The following is a 10256-nucleotide window of genomic DNA, read 5'->3' as shown; positions in this document are numbered from 1 at the left end:
GAATGGTGCCAGGGCTAAGCGTGTGTGGCCACGCTAGAAGAAGTGATTGGGCAAGAATGATGAAAATCCATCCTCCTAGAATCTGAGAACAGAGACCAACCAGGTCCCAGCCACGCCTCACATGGACAAATTGAAGTCCATGGAGGGAAAGTATTGAGGCAATAAGCTAGTTAAAGAAGAAGGACAAGAACCATAATTTCTGGGATCCCTGACTGTGCATCGTCCATTCTAGCACTTTAGGACAGCTCATTGCGAAGGCCAGTATTTGTTTTTTTGTTTTGTTTTTGAAGGGGGGATTGTTATTTTACAGGAGAAAAAAGTCAACCTCTATTCTAATATGAATATTCTTCCTCTTTTCCAAATGCCTCCCAGTTGGGTCCAACCCTATTCTACTTTCCTCCAGGAAGTCTTCCCTGAGCTGCTGGAAAGCTCCCTTCTAAAGCCCCACAGGCAGCCAGTCATTCATCCAATATGAGGGCCTGTCCCTGATACTGGGGTACGGTTTTCACAAGACAAGCTCCTGTGCTCAAGGGGCTTATATTCCAGTGGGAAAGACAAGTGGTAGATGGATGAACAGATAGGTAGGTAGGTAAGTTGGGAGATAGATGGATAGATTATGGATAAATGATTTCAGGTACTCATAAGTGCTTTGAATGTGATAAACAAAGCAACATAATAAAGGACTTTGAGCAGACAACGTCAGCAAGAGTGATGAGAGAAGATGTTCTGGAGAAGGCTCAGCCACCAAGGAGGATGGGGGAGAAGCGAATTCAGAGCAAGAGGAACAGCAAGTGCAAAGGTCCCGAGTCTGGGTTAAGACTGGCAGGTCTGGGCACAGAGAAGTCCAGAGAGGGGGAAACTAGTGGACCAGGGGGAGATGGAGGATGCCCATTTCAGGGCAGCACGTGGGGACTAGGTCTGGGGTGAGCTGGCTTCATATGCCCCTCGCAAGGGAAATCATAAGAAGGTTTAGGCAAGAAAGTGCTGCAATCTTATTTATACCACTTTACTCTGCCCTAAATATTCTGATGAGTCCCTTGAGTGGTAGCAGTAGCTGGGATCTATCTCCAGCTATAGTTATTGCTTAACCTAGATTTTCTAGTTATAAGAGAATTGTGTTAAATAGCACTTAGAAATTTCTAATAGTTACAAAAATGGAAAAATAAACTCTTTACATTAGGAAATCTACAAAATGAAATTCTTTCCTTAAAACATCATAGATCACTTCTTTCTAGTATTTTATGCTTTTGTTTTTGCGAAGTAAATACCATTTTATCTGTATTTAATGTTTTTATCTTTACCTTTATGAAAATTAATGGTTTTGATTTGCTTAAAATTTTTAAAAATATAGTTATAGCCAAAGACTTTCCCTCGTAAAAAAAATTACTCTTCTATGTAAAGCTTATTTTTCTACGTTTCATTAAAAGATAAATAGTACATGGATTGTCTTAATCTAATGCAACCCAAAGGTATGCAGTGCAAAGTATATCTCTCTTCCAGTTTCGACCCCTCAATCCTCCAAAGCTATGGCGAAAGAGGAAGTTATGGTGAATCAGATGCTAAGACGTGGTCTCTGTCAGTTTTAGGAGGGGCCCCAAGCTGAGAGCCGAATCCCTACCTACAACCAGATGTGAGGTCACCTGCCTGGGTTTTGCTAAGTTTGCAAATCCGATTTTGCTAGGACAGCAAAGCACCTGCCTCCATCCGTAGGAAGAGTTGTGCTCACAGACAGCTAGAGTCTCCTTCCCGATGTGTCCCAGCAAACGAAAAGGGAGTACTTTTCCCTCCATGGTGAGTGGGGCTTCACAGCCCGGAGAGCTTCATTTGTGTTCCTGGAGTTTGAGGGGCAGAGGTCACTGGGTCTGTATCATGCCCCAGAAATATAATAGCAATGGTTACAATCTGCGCCAGAAGCAACAGAACGGAGACCGCCAGGGCTGTCTTGGGAACAAGCTGCTTTCCCTCCTCTGCTGGGCTCAGATGGGCGAGTTTCCCCAAGACCAGTGGACCCACGGGATGGGAAAGGGGGGGTCCTTTGGAAGAACAACATCCTGGGAGAATGCCTGGGGCTGGACGTGGGGATGATGTGACCCAGGAGAGCGGGGGACCCCGCCATGTCCAGGGAAGAGAGGCAGCCCCTGCGCCAAGAGAACAGGAGGCAGAGGCACAGACATAACGTCATACGTAGATACACACCTATCATGGCCCTACTTCACCCACCAAGGCTTCTAAGCCTGGGCCAGTCAGGTCTGCACAGGAAGGCTAGGATGTATCTAAGTTGCATAAGAATTTAAGGTTTTCCTTAATGCTCTAGGTGGGTCTTTTATTGCTTATTTATATTTTGCAGATTAGACGGGATTTTTAAAAATTAGAGTTGATTTACAATGTGTTCGTCTCAGGTGTACAGCCAAGTGATTCATTATATTCAGTGATTCAATATTTATATTCTTTTTTTCAGATTCTTTGCCCTTATAGCTTATTACAAGATATTGAGTTTAGTTCCCTGTGCTGTTCAGTAGGTCCCTGATGTTCAGCAATCTTCTATACAGCAGTCTGTCATGTTAATCCCAAACTCCCAATTTATCTTCCCCCACCACCCTATCCCCCTTTGGTAACTGTAAGTTAGTTTTCAATGTCTTTGAGTCTATTTCTGTTTTGTGTGTAAGTTCATCTGTATCTATATTTTATTTTTTTATATTTTTGTCTTTTCCAGGGCTGCACCCGTGGCATATGGAGGTTCCCAGGCTAGGGGTCTAATCGGAGCTACAGCCACCAGCCTACGCTACAGCCAGAGCAACGCGGGATCCAAGTCGCATCTTCGACCTACACCACAGCTCACGGCAATGCTGGATCCTTAACCCACTGAGCAAGGCCAGGGATCGAACCCGCAACCTCATCGTTCCTGGTCGGATTCGTTAACCCCTGAGCCATGATGGGAACTCCCCTGTCTCTATAGTTTAGATTCCACACATAAACGATACCATACGATAGCTGCCTTTCTTTGACTTACTTCACTCAGTATGATAATCTCTAGGTCCATCTGTGTTGCTGCGAATGGCATTATTTCATTCTTTTCTGGCTTAGTAATATTCGTGTGTGTGTGTGTGTGTGTGTGTCTCATATATTCTTTATCTAGTCCTCTACTAATGGGCATTTCAGTTGTTTCCTTGTCTTGGCTATTGTAAATAGTTCTGCTATGAACATTGGGGTTTATGTCTCATTTTGAAATAGAGTTTTCTCTGGATATACGCCCAGGAGTGCGATTGCAGAATTCTATGGTAACTATTTTTTATGTTTTAAGACATGTTCAAACTACTCTCCATAGTGGCTGCACGAACTTACATTCCCACCAACAGTGTAGGGTGTTTCCTTTTTCTCCACACCCTCTCCAGCATTTGTTTGTAGAGCTTTTAATGATGGCCATTCTGACCAGTGAGGTGATACCTCCTTATAGTTTTAATTTCCATTTCTCTGAACATATTTTCATGTGCCTATTGGCCATCTGTCTGTCTTCTTTGGAGAAATGTCTATTTAGCTCTTCTGCTCATTTTTAAGCCTCTAGGTTCTGGGTTAATTAGTTATGCCACAGTTAACTTATACACTTTTCCAGCTTCCTAGTCTAGGTAGGGTGTTTTCACTTTGTCCTTGCCCCTTTCTTTAATAAGCCTAATAAATCCAATAATACATCCAAGCATACAATAATACAGAAATGAAAAGCCTTCCCATTTCCTCCCATGAGAAGCTAAAGCACAACCTCTTGCGATCTGCCCCCGGGCTCCTCCTCCAACCCTCTTGGCTGCCTCTGTGAACTTTGCTCCGCCCGGACCGGCTCCCTTCTCTGTGCCGCCCACTCAGCTCATGCATCCCACGTGGATTCCCGCTCCTGGCGTGCGCTGCAAACGCTGGAGGAGTAAGAATCGCGAGATGTCGCGCCCGTGTCTCGCGCTCTCGGGAAGATCCTTACCGCTGTGTCAGCGCTCAGCCTGCGGCAGGTGCGTGGAAGCCCTTCTCTCTCCATTCCCGACTTTCCAGCTTGTACTCATTTCACAACCCCGTCTTCCCTCCGCAGTCCTCTTTCCCCGGCTCAGCCCTCTGGTGCTCACGCTTCTCCTCCAAAGGTCGGGGACCTCCGACGCACACACGTATCTCCGAGCCCTATTTTATCAACTTTCCATGCGTTTTGCTCTGACTTGCTAGGCTCTCTGAGCCGCAGTTAGTTGTGACCAGTGCCCCAATCCAAGAAAGTTCCTAAGAGAGGGCAGCGACCCTCAGATAGGCTTATTATAAAATGAGGCTTATTATAAAATGCTCTGAGATGACGTTAAAAGGTCATGCAAGAACCACCTTGCCTTATTACCAAGATTGGGAAGCACGTGGAAGACATTTTAGCTCTGAATTATATTTAGTTTTACAAAACCGAAAGTCTTCCAATGAATGTTAACCGGGAACCCGACAGTAGATGTTCCATGGTGGACTAAATGTAAACTGCCGGACCCTGGCCAAAGAATTTCATCAAATACATACATACATAAATAAAAGTGTGGGACTCTCATTTGCTATCATACTTAGGCCCTGTGAGGCCACCCGTGATGTGTAACTGACATGGCCGGGTGTCCTGTTGGTGGTTTGAGTCAATTAGTAATCTGTATTGAAGCCGAAAATAAGTCATCACTCAACTTTGAAATGTTCAAGTCTAATTTTACTAAAATGAAAACTGGGGCATTTGCAGGATTTCTGGTAGCAGGAAAGCAAGTATGGAGAATTACCCAGTGTTAAAATCATGGCATGTATTCATACAACAAAACTGAAATACAACAGCAACTGTCATTGATGGTGAAAGTACCCTGAGCTTACACACAAATGGATTGTTGAAAAAGTGTTAAAGAATCATGTGTGTTATTGATTAAATGAAAAGTCTACGATAGAACCCTATGCACAGGTGTTAGGGATTATCATACTAAGAAAAATTAGGCTGACAGTGAAAGACAAAAGATATATGATATGTCACCTATATGAGGAATTAAACAAGGTTCCAAATGAACTTGCAGAACAGAAATAGATGCACAGACTTTGAAAAACTTATGGTTACCAAAGGGGACAGATGTTGGGGGGAGGGAGAGACTGGGGGGGTTGGGATTGACATATGGACCCTGTTGTGTGTAGAATGATTGGCCAGTGGGGACCTGCCATATAACACAGGGAACTCTGCTCAATATTCCGTGATGACCTATGTGGGAAAAGAATCTGAATGGATGTGTGTACATGTATAACTGAATCATTTTGTTGTACAACAGAAAATATCACAACATTGCATATCAACCATTCGTCGATAAAACTTTAACAAATACACAAAAGGAAAGTGGATTTATATACATTCTGATCATATTGGGAAATTGTGTGATGTTTGGTCACAATCAGGCTGAACTTTATTTAAACGTAATAAATGGTGGAACCAGTTTGCATTTCTTGATATGAGGATGCTTAATTGTTTGAGTTCTTTAAATACGATAATGTATTAGGGCATATTTATATATTAATGTTTTTATTTTTTTTCCATAGATACACAATATGTCTTAATATTGGGTATAACACAGTTTCTTCAAAAAGTTGTCTATTGGTGGCCATTTAGATGTGTGTTAATTTTTTGTCCCTTTAGAAAATGCTAAATAAAGAACCCAGTTTTATACACACACACACACACACACACACCCAGCAAACCAAAAAACCCAAATAAACTGATTATCCACTCATTAGGATTCCGGAACCACTGTGAACCACCTCTGGAAATGAGTGGGTTATGCGGAATCTTAGCCACAATCGAGGCCTGAGCAAGAAGGATGATTCTAGGAGGCCAGATCTGACACGTACAAAATGTTGGGCCATAAACTAATTGGGAACAGAAGCTGACTCTTGTCTCAAGTCTTCCCCTCTGGTCTCCCTCTAGTGTAGTCTTGAGCCGCAACTGAGACAAAATACCAAGGAAATCCAGTAGAGTTTTTCAGCATCTACATCAGAAACCTGTTGCTACAATGATGCTGTGTAAGAAAACACCCCAAAGGTCAATTTCTTAAAGGGATACTCACTGAGTATTGCCCAGTAATCTGCAGCCTGGGGGAATGGTTTGGTTCTGCTCATCCCGGTGAACTTGATTAGGCAGTTCTGGTTTGAACGAAGGCTCACTTTGGAGGGAGGGTGGCAGGTTATTGGCAAATTCCTGGCTAATCTAGGCTGGCCTTGGGCCAAGAGCCTCTGTCCCACCAATGTGTTCTCAGGATGATCTCGGAGGCGTGGGGTGGGGTGACAAGCTGTAAAGGCTCTTGGGACCAAGAACATAAATGACACTGCACCTTCTCTGACAGTCTATTCAACGGAGCAAGATGAAGCTCAGCACGGATTCAAGGGATGAGGAGTTAGCATCCACCGCTAGATGGAAGGACCTGCAAAGACACGATGCAAAGGAAGAGGAAATCGGGGCCATCACCAGGGCAGTGCATCACAGCAGACAGAGACAGATGAACGTTCAGAAAACGGACAGTTGGTTCTTATTATTCACAGCAGACCTGTGTTCTGTAAAGTCACCACCACACTGAATTAGCGAGTGCGGAAGGATTGCTGTCGGGAAACACGGGGCTGGGTTCCTGGGAGCCTCCAGGTCACAATATCTTCATCACTTCAAAGGGCATCTATGCTGTAAAGGTTTGTTTGCCGACCTCCTTGTGAAACAAGCTCATCAGCGTTAAAAACGTACCCTCCCACAAAACTCTTTTCTTGTATAACACTTGGTATCTGTAAAACTCCTCTGATCATCAGGGCTTACCCGGACCAGGGTCTGGTCTGATCTCCAGTGCAGCAGGCTCACTTGGCCCACTGCGCTGTGGAAGGAAAATGTTATAGAGTTTCTAAGGATGTATTTCTCTTTCATTTGTGACTTTAGAAAATGATGCCACATCACCCAGCCATGCCCTTCACTGAGCCGCTCTGGTTTCTCAACTGGGAAATGTGATAACCCCTTTCCCTGGCTGGGCCCCTGCCTCACGGTACTAGTCTGGGTTCAGTGGCCCAAGTGACACTGAAAATACCAGTTTTTCCTTCATTTGAGGTCACTTTTATGTGTTTCTAACTGTGACCAGAAGATGGCGCCCATTCCCAACAAGTGGCCAAGAGCAGCCTGAGTCCCTCACATTGGTGCTTGTAGCCAGTTGCTACAGTGTTATGTGAGTAATTACTAATGGCCCTGCTACCATCCTGATAACCTTGCCACGCTGGTACTTGGATAGTGTGTTCCTGAACTTCCCAGCAAGTGGGGAAGCACCCGAGAGCACTGGTTTGCAGACAGCGTCCCGTGTCCAGGGCCTGGAACGCCAAAGGCTTGGCAGGGTCTGGGTGTGCTTGCGGGGGCGGGGACAGAACCCCAGCTGCTCTTCATCCCTCTTCCATTTCGTTCTCTTCCCACTGCAATTCCAAGACTTTCCTACAGACAAGACCCTCCCCCTAGCATGGCTGCTGCTTGCTGAGAGCAGGTTACATTCCAGACGCTGGAGGGACCCTTTCCGTGAATAGTTGAAGTCTCTGAACAGTCCGGGAGGAAGGGGTTTAGAAGCTCTTTCAAAAAGGAGGAAGCACAGGCTTCAAAAGAGTCCCAGCAGGTGGCAGGGGAGGGATTCTAGTAAGGCAGCCAGAACATCTCTGTGCACCTCTTTCCTGGCGCAGCACGGAGTCCAAGGAACTGAGAACTCAGAGGTGGGTGAGCTCTGGATCCCTGGGCTCCTGGAGTTCACCATCCAGTTAGAGAGAGGGCCACACATGCATGCGCGCGCGCACACACACACACACACACACACACACACACACACACACTCTCTCACACACTCTATTACCAGCAGATTGTGTGATACATGAGGACACGCAGGTCTGAAGAACTTGCAAAGGGGCGCTGCTCTCAGCCCTCCCGAGTTTCCACGTTGTTTTGCTGTTAGAGAGAAATGCTTGCTCCCAGCAATGCAGGAGGGATTGTCCCACAGCAGTGCTTCTCAAACTTACTTGGGTTCTTGCTAAAGAGGCAGGTGTGGAGTGGGGCCTGGGATTCTGAATTTCTAACAGCCTGCGGGGTAGGGTGGATACCGCTGGTTCAGAGACCACAGGGAGCAGCAAGGGCTGCTGGAGGGTTGGCCCAGGACCTCTTAGGGATGGCCCATGAGCTAAGAATGGTTTTACATTTCCAAAGGGCTGTAGGAAAAAAAGGAGAAAAAGAAGAATATGCGGCAGATCATAGGTAGCCCTCAAAACCTAAGATATTTGCCATCTGGCCCTTTATCTAAAAAACTCTGCAGACTCTGGGACTAAAGCACTTCTGCGCCCTCCCCCGTCCCCTTGGACTCCATCAGAAGAACTGTCATAAGCTTCCAGCCTCCTTCAAGGAGATGAAACCTCAACGCCTCTGGCCGGGTCTCATTGTAATGCCCCTTCTCCCATCTTGACCAGCCTGGGTTGCTCCCTCCCTGCTAGAGAAGGAATGTGCCCATTTTTCACCCAGCCTTCGCATACCCTGTTCCCCATGCAAATAAAGCATCCTGCCCAAGACCAATCAGAAGGTCTAATTGGGTCCCCACTCAGGTCGCCTTGTGGGGTATAAAGACTATTGCAGAGTGAGTCAGGGCTTCTCTTTTTAACCGGTGTGCACAGGAGTCCGCTCTCCCTCTCTGATGATGTGCTTTTGCTTTAATAAATTTGTAAAATGTCCACCATTCCAATGCTTTGTTATGGTGAGACAGGGACCAGCAACCTGTGATGCTATCACAACAAGTCCTCTTCATGGCAGTTTGGAAGAGAAAGCCAGGCTCACTCAGCTTTGCTCTGTGCCCCCAGCCTTCTGCCTGCAGGAAGCCTATATTCTGGGAGAAGCGGGTTGGGACTCTGCTGTGGGGGATGGGCCTGCGGTGGTCCCACTGATGCAGTGACGAGGTAAATGGGGAGTCAAGTGAACCCACTTTCCCGCACACCTGGGGCCAGCTCTCCAGGCCACTCATCTGTCATCAAGATGATAGTTTGGCTTCTGCTACTGTCTTCCATCCATATCTTAAGGATTCTGAGGCTAAGGGTGGAGGGTAGTTTTTGAGCGCGGAGGCCAGCCCTCTTCTGTTTCCTCTATCCATCTCCTCTGCACATCTGGCTTCTCGCTGGACTCAGGGTGGGCGCCGTGCCCACAGCCAGGCTGGCATTTTGCAACTGGCTGAGGGACTCCCGAGAGGCCTGGGGTCGACCACTCTGTGCTGCCAAGTGACTGTGTCACTCCATGTCACTGCCTGATGGTCGTATCTGAGGCCTCATTACAAGTCAGAGTCGGCCCCTGGGCTGGCCGTGTCAGCAAGCTCCTCTGGAGAACGGCCATCAGCCGCTTTGCAGCCACGGCCCAATCACAGAAAGTGGGCCTGATTTGACAAAAGCCGCCTGCAGCCACATATTTTTTGCTCTCGGAGGTGTAACCATGGTAATGAGATCAGATGAAAAACTGTTTCTTAATGCTGGCGACACTCAAATGCACATGGCTGTTTGGGGTAGTGGAGATGGGGTTTAATTTTAGAATTCAAGCTTTGCTTCAGGGAACAAAGAGCATTAGAACAGGGCCTGTCAGAGCCTGTCTGCAGCTTGGGCGCCTTCCAGAGCATACCTTGATGCAGGCAGGGCTTGTACCCTTAGGTGTGGCGTGTGCTTTGTTTGAGACTTTCCTCTACCTGATACAGGGATGTGCCCTGAGAAGGTTGTTCTGTTGAGACCGTTTCCAGGAGCAATAAAAGAACTAAATTCAAGAAGATGCTGCTGCTGGGAGCTGTGGTGTAGGTCACAGAGAGGGCTCGGATCCCGCAGGGCTGTGGCTGTGGCTGTGGCCAGTAGCTGCAGATCCAATTCAACCCCTAGCCTGGGAACTTCTGTATGCTACAACTGCAGCCCTAAAAAGCATTTAAAAAAAGAGAGAGAGAGAGAGAGAAGATGTGGCCACTCTAAGCATTCTGTATTCAAAGCGGCTATCAAAGTCCTCAGCATGAGAGCCTGACAGGTAGGGTCCTTATTATCCCTGCTTTACTGATGAGGAGACTGAGATGCACAGGTGATGGGCCATTTGGTAAGAGCCCCAGCTGAGAGCCTGTACTCTCCTATCACATCATGGGAGAGAGGGGCTCCCTGGCAGGAATATTTCAGTCAGTGCCCTTGTCTAGGCAACTGGAAAGGCCAGTCTGCTCCCTGGAAGGCACCAGCCT

The 10256-nt window shown here is 46.7% G+C and overlaps 1 protein-coding gene and 1 long non-coding RNA gene across 2 annotated transcripts in view; one reads left to right on the top strand and one right to left on the bottom strand.

Annotated features, from left to right (window-relative positions):
- Positions 1-3818: 3818 nt before the first annotated feature.
- Positions 3819-8744, top strand: LOC146404946 (uncharacterized). The gene is made up of 2 exons (XR_014839805.1): positions 3819-3992; positions 6360-8744. It is a non-coding gene; the product is annotated as an uncharacterized LOC146404946 (long non-coding RNA).
- Positions 4678-10256, bottom strand: part of LOC146404944 (uncharacterized) — a 488622-nt gene continuing 483043 nt past the window's right edge. The window contains exon 4 of the transcript XR_014839795.1: positions 4678-6437. The gene's annotated coding sequence lies outside the window, so the exon portion shown is untranslated. The remainder of the gene's footprint in view (positions 6438-10256) is intronic.

The sequence above is a fragment of the Sus scrofa genome, chromosome 3, assembly GCF_054392235.1.
Source record: "Sus scrofa isolate SSC_HxYL_T2T_F1_AM1 chromosome 3, Sscrofa_HxYL_maternal_Yorkshire_Landrace_v2.0, whole genome shotgun sequence".
Taxonomy (NCBI): Eukaryota; Metazoa; Chordata; class Mammalia; order Artiodactyla; family Suidae; genus Sus; species Sus scrofa.
The sequence above is the reverse complement of the archived record's forward strand: the minus strand, read 5'-3'. Positions and strand labels throughout refer to the sequence as shown.